General features: G+C 48.5%; 2 long non-coding RNA genes across 20 annotated transcripts in view; one reads left to right on the plus strand and one right to left on the minus strand.

Moving 5' to 3' along the window:
- Nucleotides 1-15,267, plus strand: part of LOC104847219 (uncharacterized) — a 301,670-nt gene that overhangs the window by 8,022 nt on the left and 278,381 nt on the right. The window lies entirely within an intron of this gene.
- On the minus strand, nucleotides 4,208-7,711 carry LOC135227755 (uncharacterized). The gene is made up of 2 exons (XR_010317877.1): nucleotides 6,593-7,711; nucleotides 4,208-6,277 (listed from the first exon to the last, which is right to left on the minus strand). It is a non-coding gene; the product is annotated as an uncharacterized LOC135227755 (long non-coding RNA).

A 15,267-nucleotide genomic window follows, 5' to 3' on the forward strand; every position in this document is an offset into this window, starting at 1 on the left:
ACCACTCACTATAGCTTTGGAATTGATGGTAAGGATGTTCACAGCAGACTTGTCCGTCCTGTCTCCATATTTCTCCGTCATCCCTCATCCTTTCTTGAATTATTTGCTATACACTCGGCTTGTTAAGTGGGTACGCGTTTCAATCTGCAGTGCTAAGGTGTCAAAATTGTAACATTTCCTTGATTCTCTAAATGATACTAAACTCACTCCAAGCTCATGCTGCCCTTGCTTTACCCCTTCAACCTGGCTATTGGGAAATTTGGGTTCTGCCATTATTGGGGGCCCATGGTGTCATCATACAGCTTAGAGTCACATGGTCCAGAATACCAGGGAGGGGGACGTCCACTGTTGAAGGTGATCATCGTCATTGCTGCTTCAATATCTCAAGATTTTTTGGGTGTGGGTCTCCAGGAGCTGTGTCAGCTGGGCAGTTGCCTGCACCTCCCAGGGGTCCACCCCTGACCAGAATTACCCTACGAGAAATGTCCCTTGGTGTGAGTCCCATTCTCAACAGACACCGTCAGCCTGGTGGGGCACCCTCTGCTTGCCTTCTCCAGATAGCTGCTGACCACTACTGGGCTTTTCCCAGCCTGGGCCTCCCACCTCAGGCTGGGGGCCAGGAAACGGCAATGATAGCTGAGGAGGCAGAAACCTAAAAATCCCAGGGACCTGGCGAAGTCACCTGGTGTCTTCTTGTGGTTTCTCAAAATCTCTAGAGCAGTACCGTCCAATAGAATCTCTGTGATGATGGAATGTTCTGGATCTGTACTGTTCAACACAGTGGCCACAAGCCACACAGGGCTATTGAGATTTGGTTGGTGTGACTGAGGAACTGAATTTAAAGCTTTATTTGATTTTAATTAATTTATATTTAAATTTAAGCAGCCACAAGTGGCTAGTGGCTGCCGTATTGGACAGCACAGGTCTGGAACATGGGTCTCTTAATCTGGGTGGCTTCAAAAGATGTGTTAACACCCTGAAGACAAATGTGGTGCTGTGGGAGAGTACTGACCTGAGCACCACAGCGTTCTGTGGAGTGGGTCCTGGCCCTCAGGAGATCCTCAAAGTGTTGGTGACCCTCCAAGGTAGAGGGACCCTGGGGCAGTCAGTGGGGCACCCTAGGCTCTGCTACAGGTGGCCACCAGCAGAAGCCTCAATTTTCTCATCTAGAGGGGGCTCTTGGGGCCTGTGTGTGCCCCAGAGTGAAAGTTCCTGTCCAGGAGCCTGGACCTAGGGTGATTCTGCATCTCACCTGGACCAGGAGAGCCTCAGGTGAATTACGCACACAGCCAGATGGTCAGAGCTTCTAATATCTACGTGTGAACTCACCCATGTGGAGACAACAGTTGCTGCCCACTTGGTTCCAACTCTTGGCGACTCAGGACTGTGTTCTGTAGGGTTTTTAATGGCTGATTTTTTGGGAAATAGAACACCTTTCTTCCCAGGCGCCTCTGGGTGGGCTCAAACCACCAACCTCTTGGTCAGTAAAGGCTTGCATTATCCAGGGTCTCTGTGTAGAGGCAGGTATATTAGTTTCTGATTGCATAAAGCCACTGCAGGGACTAACTAGACTGGTATATAGAAATTTCAGGTTTGGCCCCTGGCACTGTGCTACAAATCCCCTAAGCTTGTCTTTTTGCTCCTTTGGCTTTTAAAGGAGAAGCATTAAACTGTTCAGGCATACCTGATAAGAAGCACACAAAGCTGTGGAGAGGTGGGCTGACTGGGCACTGAGATGGCACTCGGGCCCAGGGTTCTCCCCATTGCACTCTCCTGACCTCTCCACCGTGTCTCTGGCACAAGATATCTTGAGTGCAAGTAACACCCTTGAGTGGTGGGATCATGGGCTGAGTGGTACCACCATGCCTGCCCTGCAGCCACTCCTCAAATTCCAGCCAAGTGTGGTCAGTCTGTCTTTGGGGAGGGTGCAAGGCACAGTGAGGATGCCACAGCCTTGGCTCTGCCACTGGCTTATTGCATGCCAAGTGGCTCAAAGCCTACTTGCCTTCATTTCCTGGTGGTCCAATGGTTAAATGCTTGGCTGCTAACCAAAAGTTGATGGTTCGAACCTACGCAGCAGCTCTGTGGGAGAAAGACCTGGCCATCTGCCTAGAAAACCCTATGAGGCAGTTCTTCTCCGTAGACTCAGCAGCACCTAACAACAGCAATGCAGAAGTAATTGCCCTAGATGGTTGTTCTGAGGATGAAAGGAGTTAAAAAAAAAAAAAATTGCCCTCAAGTCGATTCCTACTCATAGCGACCCTATAGGATGGAGTAGAACTGCCCCATGGAGTTTCCAGGGAGCACCTAGTGGATTTGAACTGCTGACCTTTTAGTTAGTAGCCATAGCACTTAACTATCACGCCACCAGGGTTTCAGTGAAAGGAGTCAGTGCACGAAAAATCCTTAGGGAAGTGATGCTCACAGGAAGTGTTCTGTGACATTAGCTGTCACGCTGGAAAGGACACCTTTCTGCCATTTACTCCTGATATGGGAGCCTTTCTCTGTGATCAGGATCTCCACCTGGCAATGACTCTTCCACCCGACCCCAGAATCCCAAGAATTCAACAATCCTGCCTTCACGTTTCATTTTCTCAGGCCCAAGGGCAGCGTTAGCTGTGCAGTAGCTGACATGTTGGGAAAAGAGATTTCTGCTTTCATTCACTTAGTCGTTCATTATTCAGCAAATGTGTACCAAGACCTGTGAAGGCGGGTGATAAACCTGTGTGCAGCAGCTGGTGAGGCGGCTGCTAAGGAGGACAGGGAGGGGATAGGGAGGTGTGGGGAGAAGCAGCCTCATACACAGGGTTATCCCCGAAGGCCCCTCTTATGAGAAGACATTTGAGTGAGATCCCGAAGAAGTGAGGTCTGTGTATCTGTGTGTCGGTTTGCTTTTCTGGTGTGAATATGGCAGCCAGAGTGGGGGACATGAAGAGAGAATCAGGGAGAATCTGGGGAAGGTGATAGATGTGACTATGTCTGTGCCAGTAGAAGGGACTGGCTTGGAGTCAGAAGCCATGGGACCGAGTCCTGGCTCCCTGCTTGCTGGCTGTGGGGCCATGAGCGTGTCACTGGACCACTCTGACCCTCTGTGAAGCATAGGCGATGTGACCACAACGGCAGAGGCTCTATATCCCAACTTGGAATCACTGTCTCTTTGAGTAATACTCTTCACTTTGAGTCAGGGATTCTCTGAGTTGGAAAGGCATGACCCACCACAGGAGCCACCTCTATAAACTCCCATAAGGGGCCACCTCGTACTTACACTGAAAAGTTCCTTGGTGGCACCAGTAGTTTGAGATCAGCTGCTGAGCTAAAGGTTTGCAGCTGGAACCACCTGGTGGCTCTGCAGAAGGAAGGCCGGTGAGCTCCGTCCCTAAAGATCACAGGGAACAAAACCCTGTGGAGGAGCTCTACTCTGTGACACCTGGGGTCACCATGAGTCGGAACCAATTGATGGCCGCAGTTTGCACGGCTGGAAATTATCCACAGTCTGTTTTCTGGAACTTCCACATACCGGACCTAGCTCTGTCCCCAGAAGCCACTCAGTCATGGCCATTATCATAATTATGCTCATAACTCAGCAGATTCATCGAGCACTTACTATGTGCCAGAACCTGCTAAATTATAAAACGATCCCAGGCTGCCTCCACGCCAGAGCCCTCCAAACTTCATGGCAGTACTGCTTATGTTCGCTCCTCCCTCTTCCCACGACTCCTGCAGAGACTGCGTGTGCTCCCCTGCTCCGCTCCCCTTGTCCCCTCCGCTGCCTTCCTGAGCGTGGACTGCAGTTTTCCACTGGCCCTCTCCACGTGAGCACAGCGTCCCCTTTCGCCCTGGGTCCTAGGCTGAGGGTCTTTGGCAACTGTATCCCTCTGTTAGGCCCACATTATACTAGCAGCCAGCTGACATTCTGCCCCTTTGGGCTTGGGACATGCCCTCCTTCTGCACCTGAGGTTGTTTTTCACCCAGGTAGAACTTTACACTTGTCCTTGGTTTGACCTTATAGATTTGGCCCACCTATTCTCTAACATAAAGCACGTCTGGGTGGTACAAATGGTTTGTGCTTGGCTACTGACCTAACCACTGGCAGTTTGAAGCCACCCAGTGAGACCGCAAAAGAAAGGCCTGGTAATCTACTTCCATAATGATTAAAAACCAAGAAAATCCTATGGAGCAGTTCTACTTTGTAACACATGTGGTCACCGAAAGTCAGAATCAATTTCACAGCAATGTTTTTTTTTTTTTCAATCCTCTAACATAAAATGCAAAGCTTTCTGTCATCTGCAAGTTTGAGACTCAGACCCTTTCCACCTTCATCTAAATGATGAAGCAGATCCTTTGAGTCAGCATAGACCAAGAGTGGAGCCCTGCGTCACCCTACTAGAGATGGTCCTCAAGGGCCAGCACCCCAGACTCCCAGGTGCCTAACTAAACACAGACACTACCTCCCTGAGCCTGTTTCACAAATGGGGATGAAGGGGGTCATCAGACATACCATACAAACCAGTGTGTGATGTAATCCCATCAATGAGTGGGGTGAGTGGCGATAATGCAGACACTCAGCAAAAGCCGGTTCCTCAGGAGCAGAGTCCAGGAATTCCCCCGATGGGGTCCTGCCTCCCTGTCTCCTGCTCTTCCTTCCCTCCATCCTCAAGCGTGGTGGGGTTTTTGGCAAAGCTAGCTAACGCCATGGAGCCACGAATTAGGTATTAGCAGTAAGTTACCTTGGACATCCAGAACACGCACGCTCGGTTGTTGACGATGGTTGTTTTAGCTGTTTATACACGGTCGCATCCTCAGAGTTCAGGGCTTGGATGCCTCTGGTTTGCTTCAGATGAGCTTTCTGAGAGGGCACTGCTGAGCCTGGCTTCTGCAGACAGGTGGCCCAGCAAGGCTCTGTCTGTGTGGAGGTCCCTTTGAAGTCCCCAGATGAGCCTGCTCCAAGCCACCTCCTCAGAGGGGAGGAGTGAGGCAAAATGAGTGCAGACTGCCACCCAGCAGCAGGAGAGGTGACTGCACACCAGGAGGGTCCCAGTGAGAAAATGACTGGCCCGTTACTCTAACCTGTCCAACGTGCTTATCACCTGCTCTGCTGTTCACCCTGAGTCCATCAGAGGAGGCACTTGGACAGAACAGGAAGGGCCACTCGAGAGGGGGCAAGCAGCTGCCTCCCCCAGTCCTTACACAGCCCTCCGACAGCATGTCCTCCTCACCACCCATCCTCCTGGTACTAAAATGGTTAGAATCTGCCCTCCCTAATTTCTATCATTCTCTATGAAAATGAATAGTCAGCGGCAGGCAATGGACATCCTTTTGAGATGGAAATCCTGCTTTATATTTTAGGAAATAGATTTAAAAAACAAAACAAAACACCCCCCCTGAATTCCTGAGTAAGCTGATTCAAAACAGCATACCATTTCTCAGTCCTCTAGTGGTGGAAGAGAGGAGCCCTTGGTTCTCACGGTTGAGGTTTTCACTTATTCCTCCTGCAGGAATTAGGGGAAGTTACCTATGCTGCTTAAACCCTATTAGTGAACCAATTTAACGCCAACAGGGCCTCCTGGCAGCCATAGGAGGTAGAAAACTACTGGGTATGAAGTGCCTTCAATGGACCAGTGTGAGCCGGTGCTTTATGTCTATTACCTTGTTTAACCCTCCTATCAGTGCCACAATGGCTGGGTATCATTAATTCCATGTTGTGGATAAGCAAACTGAAGCTCTTGACAGCTCAAGGGTACACAGCTAGAGGCAGAGCCAGGGCTCCCAGCCTCACTCTAAATACTAGGTGTCTCCAACAGGCCTCCTGTCTAGCCTTGCTGGATTCTACTTTCCAAGACCAGATACAGATTAAAGCCTTTATTTAAAAAAAAAAAAAAAAACCACTGTCACGTTGATTCAGACTCACAGTGACCTTACAGGACAGCATAGAACTGCCCCATAGCATTTCCAAGGCTGTAATCTTTATGGAAGCAGATTGCCACATCTTTCTCCTGTGGAGAAACCAGTGAGTTTGAACCGTTGACCTTTCAGTTGGCAACCAAGCAATTTAACCACTGTGCCACCGGGGCTCCTTAGCCTTTTAGAATTATTCAAATAAAGTATTTCCAAGAGAATATAACTTTCTTTGTGAGCCCTGCCCAGGTAGCTCTTCCACAGCCTCAGCAGTGTCTCTCACCAGAAGCTCTGCAGTTAGCCGGGGGTGCCCCGTGCCACAGGCACCTCTGGGTACTGGAAAGAGTCTCTCATCACCAGTGGGGCTGACCTGCAGCATCTACTGAGAGGAACAAACAGAATGTCTCTTTTAACCCACAAATATGATGAGTAAGGGAACAGAGTTTTCAAATTTAATTAACTTTTTTAATAAGCTATAAAAATCACACTACAGAAAAATTATCAAGTGGAAAGCACATTCCTACCCCAGTTTCCCATTCAGTTTCCACCAGCCACCCCTCCATAACCCTGTAATTAGTTTGTGTCACCTTCCAGAGTTTCTTTACGCAAATATGAATGCTTCTTGTTCCCTTTTCCACAGAGACTATCATGATGGTTTTTAAACATTAAACCACTTTTGCGTTCCCCAGACACTCACCTGCACGTTTTAAGCAAAGCTGCTCTGCATCGTGGGCTGCTGTGTCTCAGGGCACGGGTGAGACTGGCTGAGCTGCCCGTTCTCCTCCTGTTCCCCCGTCCCTGTCTGGTGCACTGGGGCCCTGAGGTTGTCCAGGCTTCAAAAGGGGAGGTGGGGGACAAGAGGGGCCCCTAGCCTGCCCCTCACTCACGCCAGGAAGGCACCAAGGCACCATGTGTGGTCTCCAGTGACACCTCAGGCAAACAGGACGTGAGCAGTAGGGCACAGTCTCACCTCACGCCAAGAACCTCATGAGACAATCAGAACTTTGGCCAACATAGTCCTAAAGATGCATTTTCCTGCTCTTTTCCTCCTTTCACGCCCATCACTCCAGGTTACACAATTACAGAGCGAGGGCGGAGGCGCGAGGGACTGGAAAGTCACATTTTATGCAGGGACTTTTGGGTGTGTTTCCCAGTTCTTGAACAAGGGTGCCGTGAGCCTAACACAGACAGAGGTTCAACAAATAGTTCAGAAAACAGGAACCGTCAATTCATGAGAATTTAAAGAAAAAAGAAGAGTTTAAAGAACTGAGAAGTTGCCACATTATAGTGAAAGAATATCAGGTTTTGGAAATGACAAAAATGAGTAATTTTCACCTCGAAGGCCCAGTGGAGTCTGTCCCACAAGACGTAACCACACACAAATGTGGGCATTTCTTATAATGTAATGGTATTTACAGTCAAGAGGTTTATTTCTGAGTATTTCATGAGAATCCATTTTAGTAGCAAAGGTAGCTTTAAGCAAAGAGTATCCGTCAAGAAAGTGAAACCTTGAGTTCAAAGTCAGGGGCAAGGCAAGCGCAGACTCAGAACAAGAGAGGACTGCCACCCGCCGCCCACTCGCAGCCTCACCTGCTCACCCCTCAGCTCCTAGCATCACGGTCCACGTGGGGAAGCCCCAGAGAGACAAACAGTGGATCGTCCCAGGCTTCAGGGATGGCAAAGGGCAGCTGGAGGCAGCCAGCTCGCCTGTTCTCCTGTAGGGCCACACACCCATAGAGCTAGGTGGTCTTCACAGTTTGCTACGTGTGTCAGCATTTTAATTTTTTTAAACATTATTTTTTACTTGTAAACTTGAGAGCATTATTTAAAGCAAAGCAAAAACCTTATGTAAAAAAATTTTTTTGTCTGTAGGACATCAATGACTTGTTATTTTCATGTAAAATCTGAAGAAAATATAAAAGCACTAGTGGCAAGGATGCTGAGGATGCTGGGTAGCTGCCCCGAGGCAAGAAAAGGCTCCACGCTGCCCACCGTGGTCATGATGCTGGACGCGGGGTTCTAGAAGAGAAAAAACAAGGAAGAATAATATTTGTGTTTCTACAATCTACTGTTTCCGTTCAGGCACCTTTCCTTTTAGCTCTTTTCCTCTCTATATAATATATTTAATGAGTACATAAGTAACTTGTAACGTAGCAGTTAAGTGCTCGGCTGCTAGCCGAAAGGTTGGCAGTTTGAGCCCACCCAGCTGTACCTGGGGAGAAAGGCCAGGCAATCTGCTTTCATAACGATTACAGCCAAAAAAGCCCTATGGGGCAGTTCTACTCTGTCACATGGCGTTGCTGTGAGTTGACAATCAACTCCACAGCACTGAACAACAAAAATAAAACAGAATAATATAGTTGATGAACATGTTTTCCTCATTTCCACCTTACTTAACCTCCTTGGAATGGCACAGGCCCCTCCCTATAGGGGCTTTGCACATAGAAGCGTACTTACTGTGTTTAAAATTTGCCCTCCCTGCTGAAGAGTGTTGTAGCATAAATGCAATAAAATTGCAGTTATGCACTGAAAAATTGTTTTACAGGATTAAATGCAGACCTCAGAAATGCTGATTTTAAAAACAAACACATAACCTCGCCATGGTCTGTTAACTGGTCTCTGGATGAATGTGGAAATTACCAAACTATATCATTAATATCACATGCAAGTAAAATTTTACAGAGGATAGTTCAAAAAAATGTTGCAACTGTACATCGACAGGGAACCACCCAAAATTCAAGTTGGACTCAGAAGAGGACATGGAACCAGGGATATCAATGCTGATGTCAGATGGATCCTGGCTGAAAGCAGAGAATACCAGAAGGATGTTTACCTGTGTTTTATTGACTATGCAAAGGCATTTGATTGTGTGGATCATAACAAATTATGGATAATGTTGCTAAGAATGGGAATTCCAGAACATTTAATTGTGCTCATGAGGAATCTTTACATAGATCAAGAGGCAGTTGTTCGGACAGAACAAGGGGGTACTGATTGGTTTAAAGTCAGGAAAGGTGTGCTTCAGGGTTGTATTCTTTCACCATGCCTATTCAATCTGTATGCTGAGCAAATAATCTGCCTGGTGACCTGCTTCACAAAGATCACAGCCTGGAAAGCCTGTGGGACAGTTCTCCTCTGTAACACACGGGGCTGCCGTGGGTCAGGATCAGCTCAGGAGCAAGGAGTGTGGTTTTGGTTTACGGCCTGCTTATCGCTCTTTTATAAATTGTCTGCTCATCTTCTTTGCCCATTCCCCGCCTCCCCTTTTCTTTTAGTTTTACTTTTGCTCTGCAGAAACTCTGTTAATATTCTGGGTACTTTGATTTATACGTTGCAAATATTTTCTCCCAGTTTGTTGCTTGTCCTTTTACTTTGTTTACTGTGTCTCTTGATTTATAGAACATTTCACTTTTCTGTAGTCCAGCCTGTTATTATTTTCCTTTACGACACCCAGGTTTTACATTGCTTAGAAAGTTTGTTCCCAACCCTAGATTACGAAAATATGCTCACACATTTTTTTTCCTGGTATTTTATACTTTTATTTTTGAAATTTAAAATATTAAATCTGTTGGAACTGAGATGTTTATGATTTGAAGTAAAATGTCTAGTTTTTCCCTAAAACCTGTTGCCGTCAAGTTAATTTCGACTCATAGCGGCCCTATAGGACAGAGAAGAACTGCCCGTACAGTTTCCAAGGAGCGGCTAGTGGATTCAAACTGCCACCCCTTTGGTTGGCAGCCAAGCTCTTAACCACTGCACCATCAGAGCTCCTAAATGGACAGCAAATTTGCCCAACATCATTTATTAAGTACTTCGGCTTTTTCTGCTGAAAATATATTTTAAGTTAATGAGTTTTGTGTGCAGGAGAGATGAAGGAGTGGAGCTTAGAATGTGGACTTGAGTAAAGCTTTGACTTGCTGTCTGTGTCTTTCAGATGTCCTGTGACTCTGGGCAAATGCATGGAGTGGGTTTAGGGCTTTTAAAGACAATGAGAATGGAAAGTGAAAGAGGCCCAGGGAGGACAATGAACACAATGAAGGGACATTAAAGCCAGGGCAGTAGAGAGCTAAAGAGAACTGTGGAATGTGCTGATGGCACCCTCAGCTCAGGAATGGCTGATGCTCCAGACAGGATGTGGGCTGGACTCAGCAACACCCCGTGAAGATCTGTGGGCACTGGGAGAAGCAGGTTCAAAGTCTTGAGCTGAGAAAATTTGCCCTGAAGGGTGAAAAGTAGACGTGAGATCCAGGTAGAAAAGAAGCCTGATTTTCCTGGGGCCAAAAATAAAGAGACCATTGAAAATATCCTAAAGAATGGACTAGGCATAACCGACAAGAAGACTAAATCCACCAAAGTGTGGAGACTGAGTCAAACCAAACAATGAGAAGGGGTATCAAGCCTGAGGAAGGCACCAGCAGACCGGGCTGAGAGCCCTTTTCAAAGGAGTCACTCCACCCTGAGGACCTTAGACCATTAAGTCCCCAGTTCTCTCCCTCTGGAGTTCCTGGATTGCAGAAACCATTGGCTAATAACCAAAAGGTTGATGGTTCGAATCCACCCAGAGATACTCGGAAGGAAGGCCTGGCGACCTAATTCCAAAAGATCACAGCCATTGAAAACCCCAAGGAGCACAAGTCTACTCTGGACGTGTGAGGTCGCCGTGAGTCAGCATCAACTCAAGAGCAACTGATTTCCTGGCTTTATTCTCCGTCTGGGTCCATGGCTTCACGGGGTAGGAGCTGTGCATCACGCAGGGCCCTGTGCTCAGACGGGCTTGGTTTAGTGCTCTACTGTTGCTGTCTTGAAATCCTTAATGGTTTTTTGAACAAGAGGCCCACATTTTCGTTTTGGACGGGCCCCGCAAATTCTGAAGCCAGTCCTGACAATCAGGCATGGGTGCCAGCAGCCTCCCTGCTGGGCCCAGACGCTGCCCGCTGTTCTCCAGCACAGCACTCGGGGGGCTCTGGGGGAAGGCGGGAGCCAGAGCCCGAGGAGGTATAGTTGCCGTCTGTGACCTGGATTCTGCCTCGCTGCTTCTTGTACCAACAGATCCTGACACACAGTGTGGCTTAAAAGCAACCTACAGAAATAAGGGGTGGGGGCGGGTTTGCAGTGAAATTCTGCCCTCGTTTAGAGCCTCCAGCCACATGACCTGCTACCCTCACTGTGTTCGAAGGACACACAGAGAAGGAAGGCTGGCAGCCAGGAGGCCGAGACGCTCCAGGCCTGACAGCTAAGACCTGAGTCAGGCATTTATCCTAAACGGTTTCCAGAAACAAGAACGAAGAGGCCCTGGAAGAGTAAGAGGTCGCTGGCGGCACAAATGGTTTGTGATCAGCTGCTAACCTAAAGGCTGGGGCTTCACGGAAGACAGGCCTGGTGATCTCCTTCTGTAAAGACTGTGGCTGCTGCTGCTGGGTACAGTCGAGTCAATGTGACCAACCACCAGCTTACGTGAGCCTGTCCTACTCCAGAACAAGCGGAGCTGCCACGAGTCAGAGCCTGCGTGATGACTATGGGGTGGGTTTAGTTTTTGTTTGTTTGAAGGAGTAGTTGGAGTCCCTGGGTGGTACAAATGGTTAACACAGCTGCTAACTGAAAGATTGGAGGTTCGAGACCACCCAGAGGTGCTTTGGAAGACAGGCCTGGCGATCTACTTCCCTAAGTTGAAAACTCTACGGAGCACAGTTCTGCTCTGACACACGTGGAATCGCCAGGAGTCAGGGTTTACTCTGTGGCAATTGGCTACTGGAAGGCGTAGCCGTGGAGGCCTAGACACAATCTAGGCAGCCTTTCCAGCAGGGGACCCCTCAGGGCTGAGGGAGCCAGTTTTCTGTTCAGGGCTCTTTTCAGGGCGGTACTCTCTCACCACTGTACTCTGTGCCCTGCTGCCCTGGGGTCCTCCCCGTGTGGGGGCGCCAGCCTGGCCTCAGCATCCAGGAACCAAAAGGGAACACCAGCCAGAGGCATACCTCTGTCATGATGTGGAATTTAGGTTCAGGCCAGGGTGCAAACGAAATCGCTACCCTGTTACGAAGAGGCCACCAGGGGTCCAGCATGCCAGCCCATGTCCCCACCCAAACTCTGCTAAACCCACAGCCTTTGGACAGCTCTCCTTCTAGGTTTTACTCACTGATCAGGACCCAGCAAAGAGGAACCCATGGAGGCCGGATCTCCTTCTAGGTTTCACTGATCAGGACCCCACAAAGACGAGCCCATAGAGGCCAGAGGCTGGCTACAGGCCCTTGGAATTTGGTAGCTCAGCCAACATGATCACTTACTACTTGGAGCATCCAGCTGCAGTTACTCCGATAGGAAGCAGAGGCTTTGATAAAACTTCTGTAAAGACAGCACTTGAGGTGGGTGGGTGCCAGTGAGTGGTGTGGGCCCTAATAATGTCATGTCCCCAAAAGTCTATGGTCAAATACAGAATGGGAAATTCAGGGGTGATCCAAGTGAAATATATATATATATATGATTTTCTTTTTTTTTTTTTTTTTTACTGCAGGTCTTCTCAGAGCCTTTAGCCATGTTGATGTGTTTTGTAAATGCCCCAAATGGCAGAAAATAAGCAGTAAATGTTCAGAGTAGCTGTCTGTGGAGCACTCTCCTTTTCCCTTGGAAAACTTCGTGGAACTGGAGTTCCAAAGAACAAAATTTAGGAGAAAATATATGAATGTGATGGAAGATTAGAAACAGAAGTGGCATTTGGGTTGAAATTGGAAACGAGGAAGGAGTTCCATTCGGGAGGAGAGACAGGGTCAGAGGCCCACCCGCTCACGAGGCTGGGCTGGAGGAGGAGCTGCGGTGGTTTGTGGGGACCCTCAGTGGCCAGAGCACTGGGTCTGCCTTGACATTCGTAGGCAGTGTAGTTGTGTGTGTGGTGGGCAGGGTGGGGAGGTCCTTAAAGCTTGTTGAGCAGAGACATGGAATGAACGTACATCTTTAGAATAACCATTTTGTGGGAAGAATTGAAGACATACTGGAGCCTTTAGGCCTCTTAGAAGGAGCTCTGGAGGTGCGATTGTTAAGGGTTCAGCTGCTAACTGAAAGATTGTGGTTGGACCCCAGCAGCAGTCCAAGGGAGAAAAGGTCTGACAATCTGCTTCTGTAAAGATTACAGCCTTGGAAACCCAGTGGGGCAGTTGTACTCTGTCCTACAGCATCGCTGTGAGTCAGAATCCACTCCACAGCGCACTACGGCAACAGCAGGCCTCCCAGCAGGGTCTTCAGTTAGGAAGTCTCGTGTGGCAAGGAGTCAACAGGCCTGAATCACTGTGGGTGGCAGGATGGAGACGCGAGAGTCGCATGAGGGCAGAATTGGAGGAATGACTGAATGTTAGTACTTAGAAAGGCAAGCCTGATGGACACCTACATTATAAAGAACATCAAAAGCCAGTTTGCTCTGGAAAATATTAGAAATATGTCTACACTGTAATTTGGAAGTAATGAGATGTGAATGAAGTGAAAAACCACACATGTATAACTAAGTCCTGTAGGTGCTGACAAAGATACAGAGATGAATCAGAAAGCCATCCTGGTGGCAACGGCTTGTCATTGTTAGCTGCAGTCGAGTGGCTCCAGAACGAGATGCTGTGGGGTCCTGCGCCATCTGTGATGAGCTGTGGATCGGACAATTGTGATCCATAGAGTTTTCTTTGGCTGATTTTCAGAAGCATATCACCAGACCTTTCCTCTAGTCTGTCTTAGTCTGGAAGCTCCCCTGAAACCTGGTCAGCATCATAGCAACACACAAGCCTCCACTGAGGGCGGGCGGTGGCTGTGCGTGAAGGGCATTGGCCAGGAAACAACTGAAAGCCTCAGAAAAGTAAGATCTAAACAGTGAAGGTGTGAAGGAGGCAGGGAGACAGGAGTGTTGGGACCTAGAGTCAGGGAGGGAGGGGGGCTGGTACTGGGACCCACCGGCTTTGCCTTTGGACCAAGCCTTGGAGGACAGGTAGATATGCAGGTACGGCAGTGACGGTGGAAGGCTCGACGCGTGCAGACCTGCATGTGCAAAGCATGTGGTGGGAAAGTTGAGCCTGTGTGCGGGGAAGGGGCTGTTGTTTACAGAAAATAACAGCTCATGCTGGCATAAGGAGCCGTGGTGGCACAATGGTTAAGTGCTGGGCTGCTAACTAAAACATTGGTGGCTCGAACTCACCAGCCGCTCTGAGGGAGAAAAGACCTGACGATCTGCTCCCATAAAGATTACAGCCTAGAAAACTTTTTGGAGCAGTTCTACTCTGTCATACAGGGTCTCTACAAGTTGTAATTGATTCAATGGCGCACAACAACGTGTGCGTAGGAGGCGAGGTGCAGAAGGTGGGTTCGTCTCTATCAAGCCTGCTGTAACGTAAATACCCAAATGAGTATAGTCACCCACCCCCAGGACCAACACTCTTCTGCCACGGCTGACATCACTACAAACAGAGCTGAAATTCCTTGTTGGGAATTACCCTCAGAGCCTGACTATAAGCCACAGTGAAAAGACCCTCGTTGCTCCCACATGAGCCAGCCAGGCCCCCACCTGGTTCGCTTAGCTCACACAGCGTTTGTCACACTGCTGAGCACCCACAGAATGTGCTCTTGTGGGCTCGAAATCTGCTCCAAAAGAGGAGCTTGAAAATTGAACGTGAAGCAGCAAAAACTGATTTCCAAACCGCAAGGTTTGTTTTAATTATCTCCTCTTCCTTTATTAATGACCCAAATGTAAAAATCTGTGAGATTCCAGAACAGGCATTGGACTGTCTGTGAACAATGGATTTTGCTGTTTCCAAATGTCAAGAAAATTCTCTTGTTTTAAAAGAGCCAAATCCATTTGGAATATTCTTTATCAGTTGCCCATTACAGTGTTACTACGACTTCAGGTTACCTATTTGGGATCGTTTAGTGATTTCTCAAGGAGCCCTGGTGGCACAACGGCTTGGCTGCTAACAGAAAGGTCAGCGGTTCAAACGCACCAGCTGCTCTGCGGGAGAACCATGTGGCAGTCTGCTCCCGTGAAGCTTTCAGCCTTGGAAGCCCTGTGTAGCAGCTCTGCTCTGTCCTGTAGGGCCGCTGCGAGTCGGAATAGACCCGAAGGCAGTGGGTCCAGACATTTCTCACTACAATGGATTTAGTGAACACAATGGACCTGCTCAACACTGATTCCATTACTTCTGTCCGCAGCCATCCTCTGCTGACCCTGCGCTGTGTGTCTCTGTATGCATCTGCGCTGACAAGGTTGAAGTCTTGACTCCATATCATTTTCTGTGTTATTTAGGATTCCACTGGGAGGACATTACCAAGTTTTGTGAAACCGAGTGGGTGTGTTGGCTGCGGATCCTTCAAGCGTTTGCAGGCTGGGGCGGCCCCAGTTGTGTCCAGTCG

The sequence above is a fragment of the Loxodonta africana genome, chromosome 15 (assembly GCF_030014295.1).
Source record: "Loxodonta africana isolate mLoxAfr1 chromosome 15, mLoxAfr1.hap2, whole genome shotgun sequence".
Taxonomy (NCBI): domain Eukaryota; kingdom Metazoa; phylum Chordata; class Mammalia; order Proboscidea; family Elephantidae; genus Loxodonta; species Loxodonta africana.